This window comes from Strix uralensis, chromosome 39, assembly GCF_047716275.1.
Source record: "Strix uralensis isolate ZFMK-TIS-50842 chromosome 39, bStrUra1, whole genome shotgun sequence".
Classification (NCBI taxonomy): domain Eukaryota; kingdom Metazoa; phylum Chordata; class Aves; order Strigiformes; family Strigidae; genus Strix; species Strix uralensis.
The window spans coordinates 1,145,409-1,165,676 of record NC_134010.1 but is presented as its reverse complement, the minus strand read 5'-3'; the positions used below and the strand labels follow the sequence as shown (position 1 = coordinate 1,165,676).

Below are 20,268 nucleotides of genomic sequence, written 5' to 3'. Positions count from 1 at the left end.
AGCAACTGCGCTCCAAACAGGCCATTGTCGGGTCCCTCACTGTCCATGTCCCTGATGACAATGTTGAGACAATGCTGATCTTCTGACCGACTCTTACACCACCCCATGGCTCAACATGGTCGTCAGGACATCGGGATCGCTTGGTAGTAGCATAGTAGAAGAGGAAGAAAGAAAGGAAAAGAGAGAGAGAGAGAGAGAGAAGAAAGAAGGGAAGTAACAGCGATAGAACAATCTGCAAAATTAAATTTATGAAATAATTACGATCAAAGCTATTTATATAAGAAAAGAATTAATGGGGTTTTAAAACATCAATTGATTTGGGGATATCCACATTGGATGGGACATCAAACATAGTGTGTGTGTTCAATACAGACATCAAACGTGTCAACCGATTCATCATTCTCCAGGTTATGACATACAATACTGCTGACAAAACCAAACTGATCAAAACCAATATCAAGAGAACCACAATGGGGTGACACAACTTGTTCAGGATGCCTGTAGCAGTAGGTGACCATCCAAAAAGTGTGTCCCACCATCTATGTTCTACATCCTTTTGCACTCTTTCCAAAACTCGGTGTATTTCTTTCACATTGTGATGAACAGTTATTAAGGTTTTCTGTCCGTTTTCCCTAATTTTTTCCAAAATCTCAATCAAATCCTTGTGTTGTAGTAACTGCTTTACCAAAGTGAGATTCATTCCAATGGGTGTAGGCAGTAATTCATGAATCAACGTGTAATTAGATTGCAAAAGTTGGTGAGATGTGACCGGGGCCAAATATGAAAAGTCACACCTGATAAAATCAGTAAAATTACAAACACAGAAATTTGAATGATTTTTAGTCTCTACAACTACCTTGTCCACGGATAAAAAATCACAAACAGTCCTCAAACATACACAGCCTTTGCCAATATATATGAGTAATGTTTCAGGGTTTTCATTAGGATGAATCTCGAAATGACAAATATTTTGTTCAGTATCTAAACAAATATCTTGAGCCTCAATTGCATTGCCTTCACAGATAAATCCTTGTTGTTCTCGTACAATGCAAGATTCCAAATTGACAGTTTGCCATTTTTCATTCACCTTGTGGGCCCATACTCTATGCTCAAAAGGATAGAGTATAGCTCCGTTGTGGTTCAACCCTAATGCAATGACGGGATAAATTGGGTATAGGGTAGCATTATATATAGTAAGCACAAAGGTTGTAGCTGTGTTTGTGATGGGGTCATAGGTAAAGTTTACCAGATTCCACCAGGATTGGAGTTTCTTCTCGAAATCAGTGGCACTGTCCCAAATTATTTTCCGAATTTCAGTGGGGAGTGCCTTCTTCACCTTCTCTTATAATTGAGGCGGCTACCGACTGCATCCATACTTGAGCCTGGATACAGCTGAGAGCCAAAGAGAGGTTATTCTGGATCACCCCAAGTGCATCTGCAATCAATTCATGATCCTTTACATTTACCTTTTCCCATTTTGGTAATATATTTGACAACAGCCACTGGTTAGTCCCCAAAGCCAATAAAGAAGATCGCAAAGGCTGTTGTAAATTAGCCAAATCACTAATTGAGGTAGCCAATTTGTTCACTATTACCTCTGAATCGATACTATTTAAAACTCCCAATCCTGTTCCCAAAACACCGGTTAGGTCTCTCCGTGTTCTCGTGGAAAGAGTTCGTTTTTGCAGCCAGGTTGTCCATCCCTCGTAAGAAGCCTTTAGGAAGGGTGAGCAAGCTGGTTGAATGTCCGAAACATTGTTTTGCATCAGCAATTCAACTCATTTGAGAGACCATGCTGGGTTAAACAACATTTGTTGTTGGCCCGTATTCCTGATTACATATGGTCCTATCGGATACACATATGGTGCTCTTAATCGTTCCAGTTCTATGTGATTTGAAGTAGCAACCTGAGTTGGAACAGTATGAACAGGAGCGGCTGTGGTTTCCTCCTGTGTTATATTTAATCTAAATTTGAAAGATACAGCTCGGTTCCTTAATTTGGTTCCTCCTAAACAAATAATGAATACTGGTCGGATTGCAGTAAACGCATACCAGCAAACCTCAGCTGCACAATGGGTTTGGCCTATTCTGGATCCCATTTTTCCATTGGAAATTTCCTTGATGGTAATTTGAGTCAGGGGAGGCGGATCTTTTACATCACTTGCATTGAAGATTCTACAACCGATCTGTATCTCTTTTCCTTTTTCAACTGTCCAGGTATGGATCGAATTTGTCATTTCCCATTTGTCTGATCGGAATGTCATGTTGTCATATATTATGACGGTTGCCACATTCATCCCCAATGGATTTTTTCCCATAACGCCTGTATGCCCAAAATAGGCATCTGTCCAAGGCCATTCTGTATTCTTTTGGTTATGGGCTAGTGGTAAGATGCAGAAAAATACTACCAATCCAATTAAGTGATTCATGGTTCATGTTATTCTTGGTGTCCCTCGGAGTTCTTCTGCAGCAAGAAAGCAACAGAACTTGCCTCTCTAAGGCAAGAGAAATTATTATTAGACAGAAAACTAGAATGATGGAATTATCCAGCGAGTATTTATCCGATGTTCCTTCCCTAGAGCATCAGATGCTACCCATGAGTGTGTATTCAGTGGGGTTTTTAGTACTAATGGTACACTTCCCACGGTGGGAAGTTCTACTAAGACAGGTTGTCCAGGGAAGTGTGCTGGGTTCCTGGAATTATCTGGTCCCTTTAATGAGGGAACTAGGGAGGGTGCCTTTGGGCAAAAGGCAGTAATTTTGGGGCATCCATTTACCCCTCCCCCCCTCTATCATTTACACCTTTGATAGCTTCCCATAGACGGACATCCCAATTTCCCTCCTGTGGCTTCAAAAGTCGTTTTAAGAGACCATTTGTTCTTTCTACAATTCCATTGGCCTGTGGATAGTATGGAGTGTGGAAGACCCATTTAATTCCTTCGCATCGTGCCCAATCCTGTACGATTTGGCGGTGAAGTGGGAGCCATTGTCAGATTGTATTTCTCATGGTTTTGGAAAAATTCCAAACCATTCACGCAGTGCTTTCACTGTTTTTTCTCCTGTAGCTTTGTTAAAAGCTTTGGCTTGGACTAGCCCTGATGTTATTTCCACTCCCACCAGCACAAAGCGTTTTCCTCCTGACTTCTTAAAGGGGCTGATATAATTTACCTGCCAGGCATCCCACAAGCCTTTACCCTCTCTTAAATGCAGGGGGTCATCCTCTAAGGGGTGTCTTTTGAGCTGTGTACGGCACTGTTCACAGGCTGATATGCAAGTTTTACACATTTCCCTGGTGACAGGCCAACCTTGGGCAAGGGCTTCACAATACAGATCTTTAGCTCCCGTATGTTTTCGTTTTATATGCAACCATTCTAACAGATGCTCCCAGTCTTCTGTGATCTGATCCTTTTGTACAGGAGCTAGTCTTGTTAATTCATCAGCTTTGTTGTTCCATTCTCCTGCTGAGCCCCCATCTACTTGATGAGAAGCTACCCATCCCACAGCAAAGTTCCCTTGGCTAGCAATGCTCAAGATTTCTTGCCACTTGTCCTTTTGCCACACTGGAACTCTGTTAACCTCCCATTCATTTTGCTCCCAGAAATGGAGCCATTCAGTACATCCCCTAAACACTGCATAGGAATCAGTGTATATGTGGACCGGGGAAGAGGTTTGTACTTCACGCTTGAAAACACTCCATACTGCAATTAATTCTCCTCTCTGGGCACTCCCTTCTCCCTCTGTTATTATCTGTTCATCAGTAGCAGTGTGGAGAGCTACTGTCCGGTATTGCCACGCTTTTCCTTCTCGCTATGCAGAAGCGTCGGTAAACCAAGCATTCACTGACTGATCGTGAAAGAAAGGAGGAGCCACCCAAATAACTGAGATAGGTTTGTCTTGGCTGCTGTCCAGGCTCTCTGTTTCTTGGACAGCTAAGTTTTTTAAAGCTCCTTCAGTCACTGAGAAAAGGTTACAATAGTGTTCAATCTGGGCATACCACTTTCGTACCAAGGCTCTCTGGGCCACCCCATCAGGAGGAGGGGTCCCGCTAGTGACTGCTTTAATAACCTTGAACAGGCCTCTTAGCACGATTGGTTGTTGACGTGTGATCATCTCCACTTCTTGTGAGGACTTTTGGATCTTTTGTAGGGGAATTTGCAAACCCAAGTTCTCCAAATGAGAGATTATGTTCTGTTGGGTTGCTATGCCTTCAGCTTTTGGTATTTTCTCCAGTTTTTGGGCCAAAGGGTGGTGAGATAGTGTAGGGGAATGTTTGTATCCCTGAGGCAGACGGATAAAGGTAAATTGACCCTCCCATGTGAAAACAAAACGAACTTTGTCTTCTGGTCGCAAAGGTATCATGAAAAACATATCTTTAACATCTATGATTGCCATGATTGGATGAGCTTTCTCCTGAATTGTTATTACCAGTTCAGCCATGTTAGGGACTGTGGCTGTTAGAGGGTCTGTGTTAGCATTCAGTCTCCTAAAACCTACTGTAAGCTTCCACTTCTCCTTAGGCTTTTTCACTGGTCACACCGGCGAGTTGAAGGGAGAATGAGTATTTATCACCACTCCTTGCTCCCGGATTTCCTGCATAACTTGTTTGACACCTTCCTTTGTTCCCAGGGGGAGGGGATATTGTTTGACATTAGTTACTTTGCTAAGCGTCAGAGTGGGTGCAGTTTGAAGCAGCCTGATGTTCATCTGTGGTGTCCCGAAAGTCCACAACAATCCTTCTGAATCCTCCCACCCCCTTCCTTTAAGGGCATCTATTCCTAACAAGTTGGTCGGAATGTTTCCAACCACCATGATAATAGTGACCGTGCTTTCCTCTCCCGGTAACGTCAGCTTTACCGGAGCAACATTCATAACCTCTGTTGACCCTAAAGCATTCAGGACACAAACATTTTGCTTAGAGGGAATCACCCCACACCTCTGTGCATCTTCCTCAGTCAGGGCAGAGATCTGAGCCTCGGTGTCGATTAAAAAGGTTACGGGTGCACGCTTAGGCCCTACAATAGCTGTAATCAATAGATGTCCTCTATTAGTTTTAGTGAGCTGTCGGATATAAATCCATCCTAGTTCCCCCGTCCACTGCTAAGGAACGGAGGTTCTAGTTTCCCTGCTGACTTTTCCCGTCTCCCGTACTCTCTGCAGGGGGGGCCGTGGGCATGACAGGAGAGGTTTCTCTATTTGACTGTGAGTGCTGTGGGTGTTGTTTTGGACCATACCACTTTGATATTAGTTTACTCGGCTTATTAAGGGATAAACCATCCATTATATCCCTGGGAACTCCCTTTTTAATTCCCAAAGCCCACCATTGTTGTCGAGTCAGGGGCTGTCCTCCTCCTCCCCCTGTTTTAGAGTGGGAGTAGTCAGCAACAGTGGTGTGGTCAGTGGGAGAGGTTGCAGTCTTGCTAACTGAAAGGGGTAGATCTTTAGCTCCTATTTGATGGATCCCTTTTGATTTTTCCTCCAGGGTCCTCACAGGACCATATTTTCTGCTATAATCTATCAATTCCTGAGCTACATCTCCCCATGTCCACCTCCTTTTATGTTTTGAGTGGGAAGGAGTTGAGCTATGATTGAAAGGTGAATCTGTGCCAGTATTGGTTTCATCTCTTCTGCCATTTATAAGGCTCTCCAGCTTTTCTACCAGGTCTAAAGATGCTATGGTTCTTTGGAGATCAATCCCGGTAGATTTGAGTGACTCTGGGAGCCCACTTATTAAAGGAGTCATGATTTCAGGATTCACCGACAGCATCATTGGGGATTCATATCCGGGGACTAATTTCCTTTCAAGTATCATTTGCAGGCAGGCTGCTTTGTGCACACTTTCTAGCAGTTGATCTACTGTGCCTGTGATTGCAGGGGATCCCCCCTGTCTAAAGGGTTCAACCCTCCGGCCCAATAAGCAGCCCGCTGGGTTAGGGACCATGGGGCACGTCTATCCCCTGTTGTTAAAAAGACACCTTGATCCCAGTAACCACTTGCCTCCTTTTCATTTAACTGAATCTGGTCCCCTCCGGTTATAGATACGTGCCACACATACTCTGTTTCAGATTCTTTGGGAAGGCGCCCATATTCTCTTTTCATTTTGGCCAATTCGGTGGGAGTATATGGTATCTCTTTGGTTGTAATATGTGGGTCATTATCCTCATCATTTATATAAGCATATTCTGCTTTAATCAAAGGTCTAACTCGGGGGTTCTCCCTGAAGCGTTTCTTTGCTTCCTTTAGTTCTTTTTGGGGGTATATTTGACTTATTTGCCGAATACCTATCTCTTCCATCATCATTTCTATCTCACTCAGTGATTCAGCAGACTTTGAAAATTCTTCTCTTAGGGCATCTTTTAGACAGCAATTTTCTTCCTCCTTTTCCTCTGTCTGCTGTTTGAACAAGCAAAATGCTTTCTCCTTTTCTACTAATTGATATTCCAGGTTGGAGATTGTTTTCTGCAAAAGTTGTACCAAATTTTCAAGGGATTCTATGATTTGTTTTTCATGGCTACGCCGCTTATAGCGGTCTTCAATTGCTGCGACCAGGCAGGCTCCAAGGACTGCACAGATTATCGCTTTGCCTTTACCTGACCGTAATCTAGCCTCATTCTGTATGGAAATCACTCGGTCTGTTACACTCTGTAAATTTTCCCAATTATCTCAAGCCCACTCTTCCCCAGGCAGGGAGGGTCGAGCTCCATACTTTGCCAAGAGTGCATAGAACGAGTCAAGATTTTTTACTAATGGAGAGTTTTGATAAACATCCTTTTCAGTCATTCTTATTACGAAGGGGCCGAACTCACTTCGGGGAGGAAAACTTAGTTACACCACAGACGCAACAGCTGCTGTGTCGCCCTTCTCTTCCCCGAGTGGCTGAAGGGACAAAATCTACCACGGGGAGGTTAAACTTAGTTGCAGACTTTTCGACTTGTCCCTTTCACTTCCCCAGGTAGTCGACCTCATTTATTGAGGGTAGTTCCCCCTTTTGCACTGAGATCCTTGCACTTGATCCTGATAGAGCCCTCAATTCGAGTTTGGGGTGCAATACACCGAGGCGTGTGTGGTGTGTGGGAATCTCGAACCACCCCCCTTGCTTTCTGGACACCTCTCACCCTTTCGGGTGTAGGGACAGGTGCGGCTGGAGCGAAACATTCTTCCCCTGTTACAGACCACACACAACCTGCACCCCCCTGTCTCTCAGGATCCTGTCCGTGATGCCAGTTTAATGTCACGGTCCACTCAGTGGACTCCTGATGGTTCGTTTGCTATGATCTCGAAAGTGCAAAATTAAAGTGACCAACACCAAAGGGGATAGCTGTAATCAAACAGTGAAACTTTATTGTGTCGCCTGTGAAGAGGCACGCGATAGTTAGAGATGGGTGAAAGAAAGGAGAAAAGTAAAGTTAAGTTTAGAGAGAAGAGGGAGAGAGGTTATAGCTACCACCGCTGATCTCACGACGTCCTAACGGTCCCGGGTCCAGCTGACGCTGCGTCGTCGATTGTCGTGGTCCTTGGTGGGGAAGCTTCCAATTTTCATTGTCCAGAAGTCATCTTTTATGCTCAGTAACACACCTTGCTCCACCTCTGCCTCAGGGATCTCCGCCCTTCTCAGAATTCAATTATCATCTCTCCGCCCTTCTCGAGCGAGGCCATCGCGCGTGCGCAGGGGGGAGTGTCCGAGGTGTGGTCAGTCTTGGAGGCGGGTAGCCTTCAACCAGGAGGTGTGTTTTGGTATTATAATGAAGCAAAGTTTGTCTAAGGTTCATGATTTCTTCATCGACGTTATGGCAACAGTCGCGATCCATCTTTTTTGACAGTGGCTATGCAGTTATCACTAACGGCTCCGGCTAGGCCCAGGTACCGAAAAATAGCACAGCACTCTTTGTACTACACGGCTCAGGCACCAAAGAACAGCACTACACTGCCTGCACCACACGGTTCAGTACTCAGGAGAACAGCACAGCACTGGCTGTGCCACACAGTTCTGCATTCAGGAGCCTTTGCACTTCATTCCACTCCAGGGATCGGCAGCTGTGCTCCAAACAGGCCGTTGTCAGGTCCCTCACTGTCCTTGTCCCTGATGACAATGTTGAGACAATGCTGATCTTCTGACCGACTCTTACAGATGCTACACCCCACCCACGCACCCTCATGCACCTCTGCAAGTACAGGTCACCTGAAACACCCCTTTGCATCACTATGCCCCACTTCTGGGACAGTGAATTATCACATGTGTCAACGAGGAGTGTGTACGTGGTAGCACCTGTCCCTGTATCATGAAGGCTTCCATCTCTACAAACCCAGCATCTTCACATAAGCTGCTCTGCAGCGTGACACTCTGGTGCTCGCAGGGATGTCTTTCCTCATAAGTCCCTGCCCCAACCCATATTTCATGATCACAGCAAAGGGGTCCTGCCCTCCCCATCAAAATCCCGTACCACCCAGCCCACCACCCACTGCCCTGCCTAACTGTGCCTCAGCCCTTGGCACGTCGATACCGATACAGAGATACTGGCACAGACCCATATACTCAAAAATCAAAATATATATGGACGGTGCAAACCAAATTACTGGCTCGAAGGAAGGTGCAGCCCACCCGGGCTCCTGCTGGGGCTATCCTGGGAAAAGCCTCAGCACCACTGTCCAGGTTCAAAACTTGCTGTGACAAGTAAGTGCCAGTGCACCCACAGGACATCTCCCAGTGTGCTGGGGATCTACATCTTGACATCATCCGTGATGTTTTGGGGAGGAACCAAAGGGAAAGATCCAGGGGGTCCAGGGAGGAACAAATAGGTGAAAATAGAGAAAAAGGGTCTGTCCCATGAAAACAGCTTGCTGGCTGGTCACACCATGCCCTAGGCATGCCCAGCACAGTGCAGTCCATCCTGCCTGTTTATCGAGCCCCTTCCTCATGAGCGCAGCACCCAGAGCTGACCCACAGGTCGTAGGGGGCCTGTGGGACAGCAACGGTGGAGGCTGGTGTGAGGGGAACCATGTGAGAGAAGGACCAGAGGCTCAGAAGCTCATGTGGGCTGTGGGATCTGGCCTCATGCTCACCTGGCAGCTACCACCCCAGTATCAGGTGGGCCAGAGGTGAGCAAGGCTGGCTGTGGTGAGGTCACTTCCACTTCATTATGTGATACGGGGGTCACTGTTCTGCTGTGACATCACAGCCCCCCCCCCCTTACTGACCTAGCAGTCGCCAGGTCCTCTGGGCTGCAGCACCGTAGTCCCTGGTGTCACTTGTCCCGGTACCCAACTGACGATGACCTCACAGTTCCTGACAGCCCCTGAGGCTATGACAGTATTGACCCTGCTTCCCGCATTGCTGTGACATCACAACCCCCAGTACCCTGCCCCATTGGGGAGTTCCTAGTTATGCAACTGTAAGGTTGTGTGCAAAGAGGACAGAGCCAGGCTCTTTTCAGTGGTGTCCAGTGACAGGGCCAGAGGCAGTGGGCAAACACTGAACAGATCAGGTTCCCTCTGAACATCGGGAAACTGTGAGGGTGACCGAACACTGGCACAGATTACCCAGGGGGGCCACCTGGGCACAGTCCTGGGCAAATTGCTGTAGGTGACACTGTTTAAGCAGGGGATTGGACTAGGTGACCTCCAGAGGTCCCTTCCAACATCAGCCATTCTGTGATTCTGTGATATAATCTACTTTCTAAGAGGTGGTTTGTAGTTGTTTATTGTAAATATCACTGCATAAGCAACATTAGGCTCTTGTAATTATTTTCTTAGATGAGGTTGGTCAGTGCTTTCTCCAGCTGAGCATGGTGATTTTTTTTTCCCCTTAAGCTCACTGGACATTTCAGTGAGTCCCACTGGGAGCTGCTCTGACACCGGAGGGACTGCTGGGAGTGCTGGGACCCGCACTGCCCTCCCTGTCACCCCTGGAGACTCTTGGATGCTGGTGCTCTCACAGTGAGCAGGAGAAGAGCCCTGTCTGACTGGGGGCTGGGTGTAATCCTGAGGGCCTGGCAGTGGTGCTTGGAGGGACTGGGGAGCATTTCCAAAGGCACCAGGTGTATCTTTAGCTCTGTCAGCTGCACTTTACTAATGGTGACATGAATCACTCTCCAGCCCCCCTTCCCCATTCCACTGGATCTCCCCTGTCTCCCCCGGGATTGCAGAGTCCTCGTTCACCTGCAGATACCAGGATTAAACACTTTACTTTTGGGTGACTTGACCTCAAAGAATCTCACACTTTGTGGGGTTCCATCCCTTGCCCACCCCAGGCACACACTGACCCTGCAGATCCCCCATGCTCTCCAGACAGCTCCAGGTGCTCCTTCTGAAGGACATCACCTGCCACCTACCATGTGGGACAGGCCTGCGTATGTACCTCAGTGCCCACTCACCATCTTCACTGTCACAAGGCGCTGGCAGAGGAGTCTGAAGTCCAACTGCCAGTCTTAACAGGTCACTGGGTCACTGGGAGCTCTCTGCTCCTGAAGCCATGGAGAATCATAACAAAAAAATCCCTTTTCAGACTGTAATTCCTTGGGCCTACTCTTGACATCCACATTGGAAAAAGAGCCCTCCCTTCAAGCGTTCTACTTGTCAAATCCCCTTTTATTACAGAGATGCTGTAAGAGAGTTAGAGATACTTTTACATGGGCTTCAGGTGAAACAGAAAAGATTAATACCTCAGCAGAAGTGGGATGAATCAAAATATTTGTGCAGGAACATAATGACAATGATAATGATAATGATGGTGATGATGATGATGATAATAGAAACATTAGCAATAGTAATAATAATAATAAAACAGGGAAAAAAACCAACTCAGGCCTTGTGTGGGGTACATTGGAAATCATTTGTGGACAGAGATGATGAATTTATCACTCCTGAAAAATGTCCATGGAACCAGTTTCCTCAGGGCATCCTTCAGCTCTTTGTTCCTCATGCTGTAAATTAGGGGGTCACTGCTGGAGGCAGAACCGAGTACAGAAATGACACCACCAGGTCCAGGGTTGGGGAGGAGATGGAGGGGGGCTTCAGGTGGGCAAACGTACCAGTGCTGATGAACAGGGAGACCAAGGCCAGGTGAGGGAGGCATGTGGAAAGGGCTTTATTCTGTCCCTGCTCAGAGGGGATCCTCAGCACCACCCTCAAGATCTGCACATAGGACAGCACTATGAAAACAAAAAAACCAAAAGCTAAACACGGACTAGCCACAAGAAACGCAACTTCCCTGATGTAGGAGGGTGAGCAGGAGAGCTTGACGATCTGGGGAACTTCACAAAGGGCCGACCCACTGCATTGCCTTGGCAGAGAGGTATTGAAAATGTATTGCCCATGTGCAGGAGGGAATTGAGTAACCCGCTGCCCCCAGCAGCTGCTGCCATGTGAACGCAAGCTCTGATGCCCAGGAGGGTCCCATAGTGCAGATGGCAACATTTGCAGATGGCAGTGTAGCAGTCATAGGCCATGATGGTGAGGAGAGAAAACTCTGTTGAGATCAAGAAGGAAAATATAAAGACCTGGACAACACAATCTAAGTGGGAGATGTCCCTGGTGTCCCAGAGGGAGTTGGCCATGGCTTTGGGGAGAGTGGTGGAGATGGAGCCCAGGTTGACGAGGGAGAGGTTGAGGAGGAAGAAGTACATGGGGGTGTGCAGGTGGTGGTCACAGGCAATGGTGGTGATGATGAGGCCGTTGCCCAGGAGGGCAGCCAGGGAGATGCCCAGGAAGAGCCAGAAGTGCAAGAGCTGCAGCTCCCAAGTGTCTGCAAATGCCAGGAGGAGGAACTGGGTGATGGAGCTGCTGTTGAACATCTGCTTCCTCTGATCATTGGGCACTCTCCGTGGAGGAAACGACAGTTAACATTAGTATAGACTTCTCTGAGGAAAAAACTACTACGTATCTCACTGAGACTGCTTCTCCCTTTTAACAAAGACCTTTGACCAGTCCCTCTTGCGAGGTCTGGTTGGTTCTGGCTGAGGGTGCTCCATGGAGCAGGGAGCTCTGCTGTAGGATCTGCAGGAGTCAGTCTTGCCTGACAGCAATAGATAAACTGAACACAGGTGCTCTCAGCTTAAATTCCTAACACCTTAGTGCAGGGCAGAGCTGTGGGGATTTTATTTTGTCTATACTGTTCCAGTTGTACCACCACACCTGAGGAGTGTTTTTAAGGCAGAAATTCTTGGCATTTCTGCTGCATTCCAAGAGAAACCTTGTTGGTCCTGAGATGCCAAGGGGCTGTCCTATGGTTCAGAATGAGGACAGTCGCTCTGTCCATCAGCCCTGGTCTCATCTGCCCTGTGCTGGCACCTCTTTGAGCTGGACAATGATGGACTCAGATGTTCCCCTGAGAAGAAATGGGACACTGCTGATACTAGAGAAATGCAGTCTCCAAGTGCAGCTCTCCAAAGCCCTAGTCCCATCTCATTGCACCTGAGGAGGATCTCAGCTTTCCCCTCCCAACCAGGGATACAGAGGACTCATTGCAGCTGCCTGTGTGCAGATGCCCAGCAACATTTCTATGACCTTAGCACTGAGGTGTTTCCTCCATGGGGCTCCTGAAGAACACAGAGATGCCACAGGAAAGCATTGCCCACCTGGAGAGTACCTTGCAGCCCAGCATGAGCCCCTCAGAGAAAGAGCTGAAAGTCCTAAAGATGGGGTGTCCTGAAGAGAGAATTGTGTCCTTTGTTCTGCCCTGACCCCACAGATTATGAGGGGATTTTACTCCAAGAGACACATCTACATGGTAGGGTTGGTGTCTGAACTGCAGCTTAACCCCACTCCCTCATCCCAGCAAGTCCAGGGACGACAATAAGGAGAGCAGATACAGGAGGAGAAAAATGGAGAAATTCTACAGTGCTGCTGCTACTGGAGGCAGAAAGGGACAAGTGTTTGAGCATTTGTTAAGTTCTCCTCTTCAAGGGTGAGGCCGCTGGGAAGGCGCTCCATGGTGCACCCAATGCTCCTGCCAAGGGAGGAAAGGCAGGGACAGACAGACAGGCACTCAGGGGTTTATCCTCACTGTGGATCAGGTTGCCATGAAGACTTAGCCTGAAACCCCACTACCATGGGGGCAAAGGTTGTGCTGGGTGGGAGAGGAGACCAAGGGGGATGCTCCTTGAAGGCATCTGCACTGCAAGGGATGGCAGGGAGGTGCCCAAATCCCCCCTCCCACAGCTTTTGTGGCAGCAACTTCCTCTCCCTCCCATCCCACGTCTCTGCTGCTTGGGGCTGTCACAGTTGGGAGCTGTGTCACACTTATCTCCTCCCTGTCAGTGTGCTCAGCTCTGCCCTGCTGACCCCTCCTGGCAGCAGGACATTGCCCAGGGTCTTCTCTGTGGGTGCAAGGTCTGACAGGAATATCCGATCAACCCCGATAAGGCTGGAAAGGTGATATTGAGTGCTCTCTCTAACCTGCAGGATATTGATTTTTCATATTCGCAGATGTATTCACCCATAAGTGAAATAGATTTGGAGATCCAATGCCTTCTCAAGAACTGGGAGATAAATATCCATCTTACCCACCACACCAAAAAAGAAGAGTACAAGAGTGACAGCACAGACTCCTTCCCCTTCAGGTAGCCCATGCCTTGATGTGCTTCTGGAAAAGAGCCTCTGACAATGCCCTGGAGCTGTGAGCAGCCCTGACCCACCCAGCACCTCTGGACAGCAGAAGGACCCTGCCCTGCCAGGGGTCTCTCCTTCCCCCTACAGCTTCTCCCCACAGCGCCGTGGGGAGCTCCCCAGGCAGGCTGAGTGCTGACCCTGGCAGGTGGCAGAGTCCCTGCCCCAGCACACACCCCCTGGGGTGCAGGGACCCTGATCTGAAGGACAGCCCTGGGCACCCCTGGCTGCAGCCCCGGCTGCCGTCCCCGGGAGAAGGCAGCCGCCATGGCCTGTCCCTCTGACAGTGCAGCAGGGAAGCCGTGTTCTGGAGCACGTCCTCTTCGTCTAGAGAGCAGTGAGATTCCTGGGGGCTGTGCCGGCTTGACCAGATCCCTCCACGAACTACAGCTGCATTGCCCTGCACCCAGAGACTGATTGTGTCAGGGGCCTTGATGATTTCACCTCTAGTGAGCTCTCAGCATCCTCCCACTCCCATCTGCCTTTCCCCTCTCTCTGCCCAGCTCATCTTCCCCCAGTGCCTGCAGGCAGTGCCCTCAGCCTTGCTGCGCTTTGCAGAGGAGCTGCTCCTGGACAGAGCTGTCTCTCTGCAGTGCTGCCCACTTGCTGTCACCTCCCTCCATCCCAGGACCCCAGCCCAGCTCCGCAGCACAGAACCAGCCGGAGGCATTTTAATGAACCCTCGGGTGGGTTTGGTGCAAATTCCATGAACCTTAGAGACAACGAGGAAGAAACTGCTGAAGAAACCTCTGAAGATGTCAAAGTCAGATTCAAATTACAAAGTTTCTTCTAGTTTTAATGAGTCCCACAGAGGGACACTGTTGACAAAGCCTCCCCAGGCTCCAGTTAGAGCAGAAAACTGGAGGCAGTGATGGCAGCTAGGGAACAGCAAAAGAAAGGTGGCTCTGATGCTGAGGAAACCTGGATGTATTTCATGAAGCCAAAGGACCAAGCCCTGACCCCATTAACCAAAGGGCCAAGCCCTGATCCCCAGCCCCTGGGAAGAGAGATCCTTTCCCTCACACATTCCTTAGGGCTCTTCCTGGGGCAGTGGGCAATGGAGATGTGCACCTCCCAGGCTCCTGAGTAGGGACAAGGGGGCAATGAGGCCCCAGTGCCGCAAGGGACTGTGCCTCCTTATAGGCATCCGTGACAGAAAGAACAACCATGGCCAAAGTCAAGAAGAGGTTGACTTTGTTGGGGGCTTCCAGCTTTTCCACAACCCTCTGTCACCTCCACAGACTGTTCTATGGTGTTGCATCAGCTGTGCCTCTCTTTCTGCAGGCTGTAATCACCCACTCAGCTGTCCCACCTTGCTCTCACCTGAGCATCTTCCTTCCTTTACTGATATCTCACCATCCTCCCTGCTCTTCCGTGGAACAAAAAGCTTTGGGTTGATCCAGGCTCCTTCTGGGTGATCTGTTGCACTGCAGCACTGCCCTTGGAGTGAAATTTTTTTCTCCTTGTGTCCAGTGTGGACTTCCCCAACTGCACTTTGTGGCATTATTTCTTTCTCATGCTGTTTTCCATTGAGAAGAAAAGCTCCACCATCTCTGAACCCTCTCTTCAAGCACTCTCGGGCTACTCCTATACTGTCTCAAGTGTAGGAGTATACACTGAGGCCAGGGTGTTCAGCCTCTCTATACTGGGGCCTCCAAGCCCCATCTTGGGATATGTCTGGGCAGTCTCCAAGGTGTTTGCGGATGAAAATATAGTGGTCATAGGCCAGGAAAGAGGGGGTGAGACTTTTTATGAGGGCCTGTACTAGCAGGACAAGGGGCAATGATTGTAAGCTAAAAGAGCATAGATTTAGATACTGGATTAAATTTAGATTAGATTTAGATTTTAGACACTGGAACAGGTTGCCTAGAGATTTTCCAGCAGGGGGGCATCCACCACCTCTTTGCGCAATATGTTCCAGTGTCTCACCACACTCACAGTAAAGAATTTGTTCCTTATATCTAATTGAAATCTATCCTCCTTCTGTTTAAAAATGTTACCCCTCAACCTATCACGACACTCCCTGATGAAGCGTCCCTCCCCACATTTCCTGTAGCCCCCTTTAGGTACTGGAAAGCTGCTATAAGGTCTTCCCAGAGCCTTCTCTTCTCTAGGCTGAACAACTTCAACTCTCTCAGAAGGGAGACACTCCAGCCCTCTGATCATCTTCATGGCCTCCTCTGGACCTGCTTGAGCAGGTCTGTGTCCTTATGTTGGGGGTCCAACACCTGGACATTGTGCTGCAGTTGGGGTCTCATGAGAGTGGAGTAGAGGTGGAAAATCCCTCCGTCGACCTGCTGGAATCTTGATGCAGCCCAGGACACAGTTGGCTTTCTGGTCTGTCAGCACACACTGCTGGCTCATAGTCAGTTTTCCATCCACTAATACCCCCAAGTCCTTCCCCGCAGAGCCACTCTCAATCCACTCATCGCTCTGCCTGTATCTGTGCTTGGTATTGCCCCGACCCATGTGCAGGACCTTGTTGAACTTGGCCTTGTTGAACTTCAGGAGTTTTGCACATGCCCACCTCTCCAGCCTGTCCAGGTCCCTCTGGATGGCAACATCACTTGCCTCCAGCATATCAACTGAAGCACACATTTTGGTGTCATCAGTAAACTTGCTGAGGGTGCCTCAATCAATGTATGAGTTCAATAAGGCCAAATGCTGAGTTCTGCACTTTGGCCACAATAGCCCCCAGCAGCACTACAGGCTTGGGGAGCAGTGGCTGGAGAACTGTCAATCAGAGAGAGACCTGGGGGTGTTGATTGACAGCTGGCTAAACATGAGCCAGCAGTGTGCCCAGGTGGCCAAGAAGGCCAATGGCATCCTGGTTTGCATCAGAAATAGCGTGGCCAGCAGGGACAGGGAAGTGATCTTACCCCTGTACTCGGCACTGGTAAGGCCGCACCTTGATGACTGTGTTCAGTTTTGGGCCCCTCACTACAAAAAGGACATTGAATTACTTGAGTGTGTCCAAAGAAGGGCAACGAAGCTGGTGCAGGGTCTGGAGCACATGTTGTACGAGGAGCAGCTGAGGGAACTGGGGTTGTTTAGTCTGGAGAAGAGGAGGCTGAGGGGAGACCTCATCACCCTCTACAACTGCCTGAAAGGAGGCTGCAGAGAACTGGGGATGAGTCTCTTTAACCAAGTAATAAGCGATAGAACAAGAAGGAATGGCTTCAAGTTGCACCAGGGAAAGTTTGGACTGGATATTAGGAAGCATTTCTTTACAAAATGGGTTGTTAGGTGCTGGAACGGGCTGCCCAGGGAGGTGGTGGAGTCCCCACACCTGGAGGTGTTTAAGAGTAAGGTCGACTTAGCACTTAGGGTTATGGTCTAGTTGGGAACTGTCAGTGTTAGGTCAATGGTTGGACTGGATGATCTTCAAGGTCTTTTCCAACCTAGACGATTCTGTGATTCTGTGATTCTGTAATCCCACTGTCCATGTCACCAACAAAGATGTTAAACAACACCTGTCCCAACCCCAACCCCTGAGGAATGCCACTCATCACTGTTCTCCACTCGGTCATGGAGCTGTTGACCGCAACTCTTTGAGTGTGACCATCCAGACCATCCACCAAGTGGGCCATCCATCAAATCCATGTGTCTCCAATTTAGAGGCAAGGATGTCATGCGGGGCAGTGTCAAATGCTTTGCACAAGTCCAGGTAGATGATGTCAGTTGCTCTTCCAACTGTTCTTTCGGGGCCAGCAACTGGCAGGAACGGTGTGTGTGTGTATGTGATGTTAGTGTGTATGTCGGTGAGTGTAACCACTAGCAAACACCAAACCACAGCAACAAACAAGTAGAAGAGGCCTGGGAATTCAATGAGGACCCTGGGGAAGGGGGCCTCCCTGGGAAAACACTGTGGTGCAGGGGTGTTCTCTGTCCAGTGACAGGCAGTGGACACACACTGAACAGAGAAGGTTCCCTCTGAACATCAGGAAACTCTGAGGGTGACTGAGCACTGGCACAGGTTACCCAGTGGGGTGATAGAGCCTCCATCCTTGCAGATATTCAAAATCCACCTGGACAAGTGTGGGAGGCATCGGCCTGTCAGCCTTGCACAGCCTCTGAGAAAGTGCTAGGCTTTGATGAAAAACAGACCTTGGGAGAAAGATAAGAGACTGCTGAGCTGTGCTAAGGTGGCAGTGGAAAACAATGGACAGTTGCAACACCAAACTGTGGAAAAGTACTGAACTGTGAGAAATTACCGCTGCATGGACAGTGCGTGAACAAGAAGTTGTTTGTTCTACACAGCACGTGTTAGAGTGGTCTGATGCTGATAGGAGAAAAGGTTGATAACTGTCTAATTGCTGACTTGTTAATTATGAAGTAAGAGCTTTGGCGAGAGCATAAGTATTGTACTATTGGAAAAATAAACGGCTTTGCTTGATATAACTCTCATAGAGTTGTGCAGGTCCAATATCCCCCCGTGACAAATGGTGACCATGATGTCCCAGGACGGAGCACGGAAGACGCCGCAGGAGGATCCCCGATTGGAGGTACTGTCTACAGCGGGACTGTGACAGGGAGGTAGGAGAAGAGTTGATCCATGGAAACTCACCCGGGAGAGGTGATCAATCGGGGGCAGCATGGGGCAGAAAAAGTCCACAGAGGAGACGGCCACTGTCAGACTCCTGCTGCATATACTCTCTATGAGAGGGATAACTTATAATGAAACTTCTGTACGAAGGTTACTTAAATGGTGCAGAAACCACGGCTATCCTGCCGATACCCTCACAGCCTTTGAACCAGCAAAATGGACTGAAATAGGTGAACAGTTGTGGGATGCTATTTCCAAGGGGGATCAGCATGCTAGTGAGCTAGCGACCACTTGGAAGTTGGTTTTGGACACTCTTAAAGCACAGAGTTGGCGACGGTGGCCCTGGGCCTCTCCAAGCCCCCCCGCCGCGGAGCGACTGCCTGAGGCCATCTGGCACCGTGCGATTGTCCGTCCCGCCTCCCCTGAACGCCAAAAGCGGCAGTTTTTTACAGAAGGTGCTGACACTGTGATGCGGAGTCCCTTGTCCATTCTAAAAGGACTAACTTTAAACCTTTCTGATGGTCAGTACACCAAAAGCCTTGAATTAAAAACAAAGAAGGGGAAATTTTCTGGACTTACCACATAATCAGCTAGCAATGGCTTTATATATTCTTAATGGTGTTTTGATGTTTGTAGTATTTGTCATTTTATGTTGTGTGAGTAATAAGTGTAAGAGGTCTCTTTGTGTGGTTGTGTGATTGTCTTGTGTGTGTGTGTCGCAGCCCAGATGCAGCTGCGGAGTGCGGAGTTCTCTGACGCGCAGTTCCGTTATCCCACAAGGGAAGCGGCTGCAGAGGAACGCAGCGCAGGGCAGACTCTGTACCAGTGGGGGGGTAGTGCAGGACGAGGGAACATTCCTTAGTACAGAGTGCCCTAGTGCACGTCCGCTGGGTCATCAATGCTGCCTGTTTGTTCGGGCTAAGTGTTTTAAGTGTCATGGGTGAAATATCTCCTCTAGTGGGAGGCAGTAATTCTGTGTTAATTGTTGTCTTGAATTTGGGTGCATACTCTGTGGGGAGAGTGCACCCTTGTACCATCTGCCTGAGGGGGTATTGTCAGCTTAATCAGGTAACGTTTTAAGGTAAAGTAGACGAGATGGGAAGCCGCCAGACTGGGGCAACAGTCAAAAAGAGTCCCCTAGGCTGTATTTTAAAATGCTGAAGAAGATAGGGGGACCTCCAGGCGCAAGTGTGAACAAAGAGACACTAATCAAATGTGGTTTATAATAATTTAGTTGATACCGATCAGGCGTGGACCTAGCAGCCTCTGAGTCAGTAACATCACTAGATACCACGGTATCCTTGATACCAACAGGAGTATATAGACTGTTGGGAAATGAAAAAAGAAAAAAAAAAAAAAAGTGCATTATTACTGGGAAGATCATCTACAACCTTACAGGGGTTGTTCATTTTACCAGGGGTCATAGATGCCGATTATGAAGGGGAAATCAGAATTATGGCCTGGAACCCTGGACCCCTGTTCAGTAGCAAAAGGGTCAAAAATTGTTCAGCTTGTTTATCTTACTGTGGCTCCCCCTAATACTATGCTGAGAAGCCGGAGTGACTCAGGATTTGGATCAGCAGGTACTCCTCAAATATTTTGGGCTCAGACAGCAACACAAGGTCGACCTCTGATAAAATGTACCCTCACCAAAGCAGAAGAATCTGTTGAACTGACAGGCATTTTAGATCCTGGTACGGATGTGACTGTAATATCTGCGAGCAGACTGGCCGTTAGCTTGGGTAACTCGCATGCTTTTCAGGGTTGGTGGTCATGCTGTAACATTTCAAAGCAAAGATCTCATTCATGTAAGGGGCCCAGAAAACTGGGTAGCAAATATTCATCCATTTATATTGGAAACCCCTACTACATCATGGGGTCATGACTGTATGGCTTGATGGGGAACTCAAATTGGATCAAATTTGTCTTAATCGCCACTGCAGCACAACCCACCCTGAAACCCACCCTGAAACTTCATGGAAAACAGAATCACCTGTGTGTGTGGGTCAGTGGCCCTTGCCAATGGAAAAGTTGTGCCACCTTAATGATTTAGCACAGGAACCTGTGTGTATCATTGTTCCGGTTACTGTGCACATGTTACAGTGGCTAATACAAATGTCTTT

The 20,268-nt window shown here is 48.4% G+C and overlaps 1 long non-coding RNA gene and 1 pseudogene across 1 annotated transcript in view; one reads left to right on the top strand and one right to left on the bottom strand.

Moving 5' to 3' along the window:
• Window positions 1-20,268, top strand: part of LOC141937302 (uncharacterized) — a 201,756-nt gene that overhangs the window by 131,949 nt on the left and 49,539 nt on the right. The gene's annotated exons all lie outside the window — the stretch shown is intronic.
• LOC141937285 (uncharacterized) lies at window positions 4,531-7,152 on the bottom strand (annotated as a pseudogene).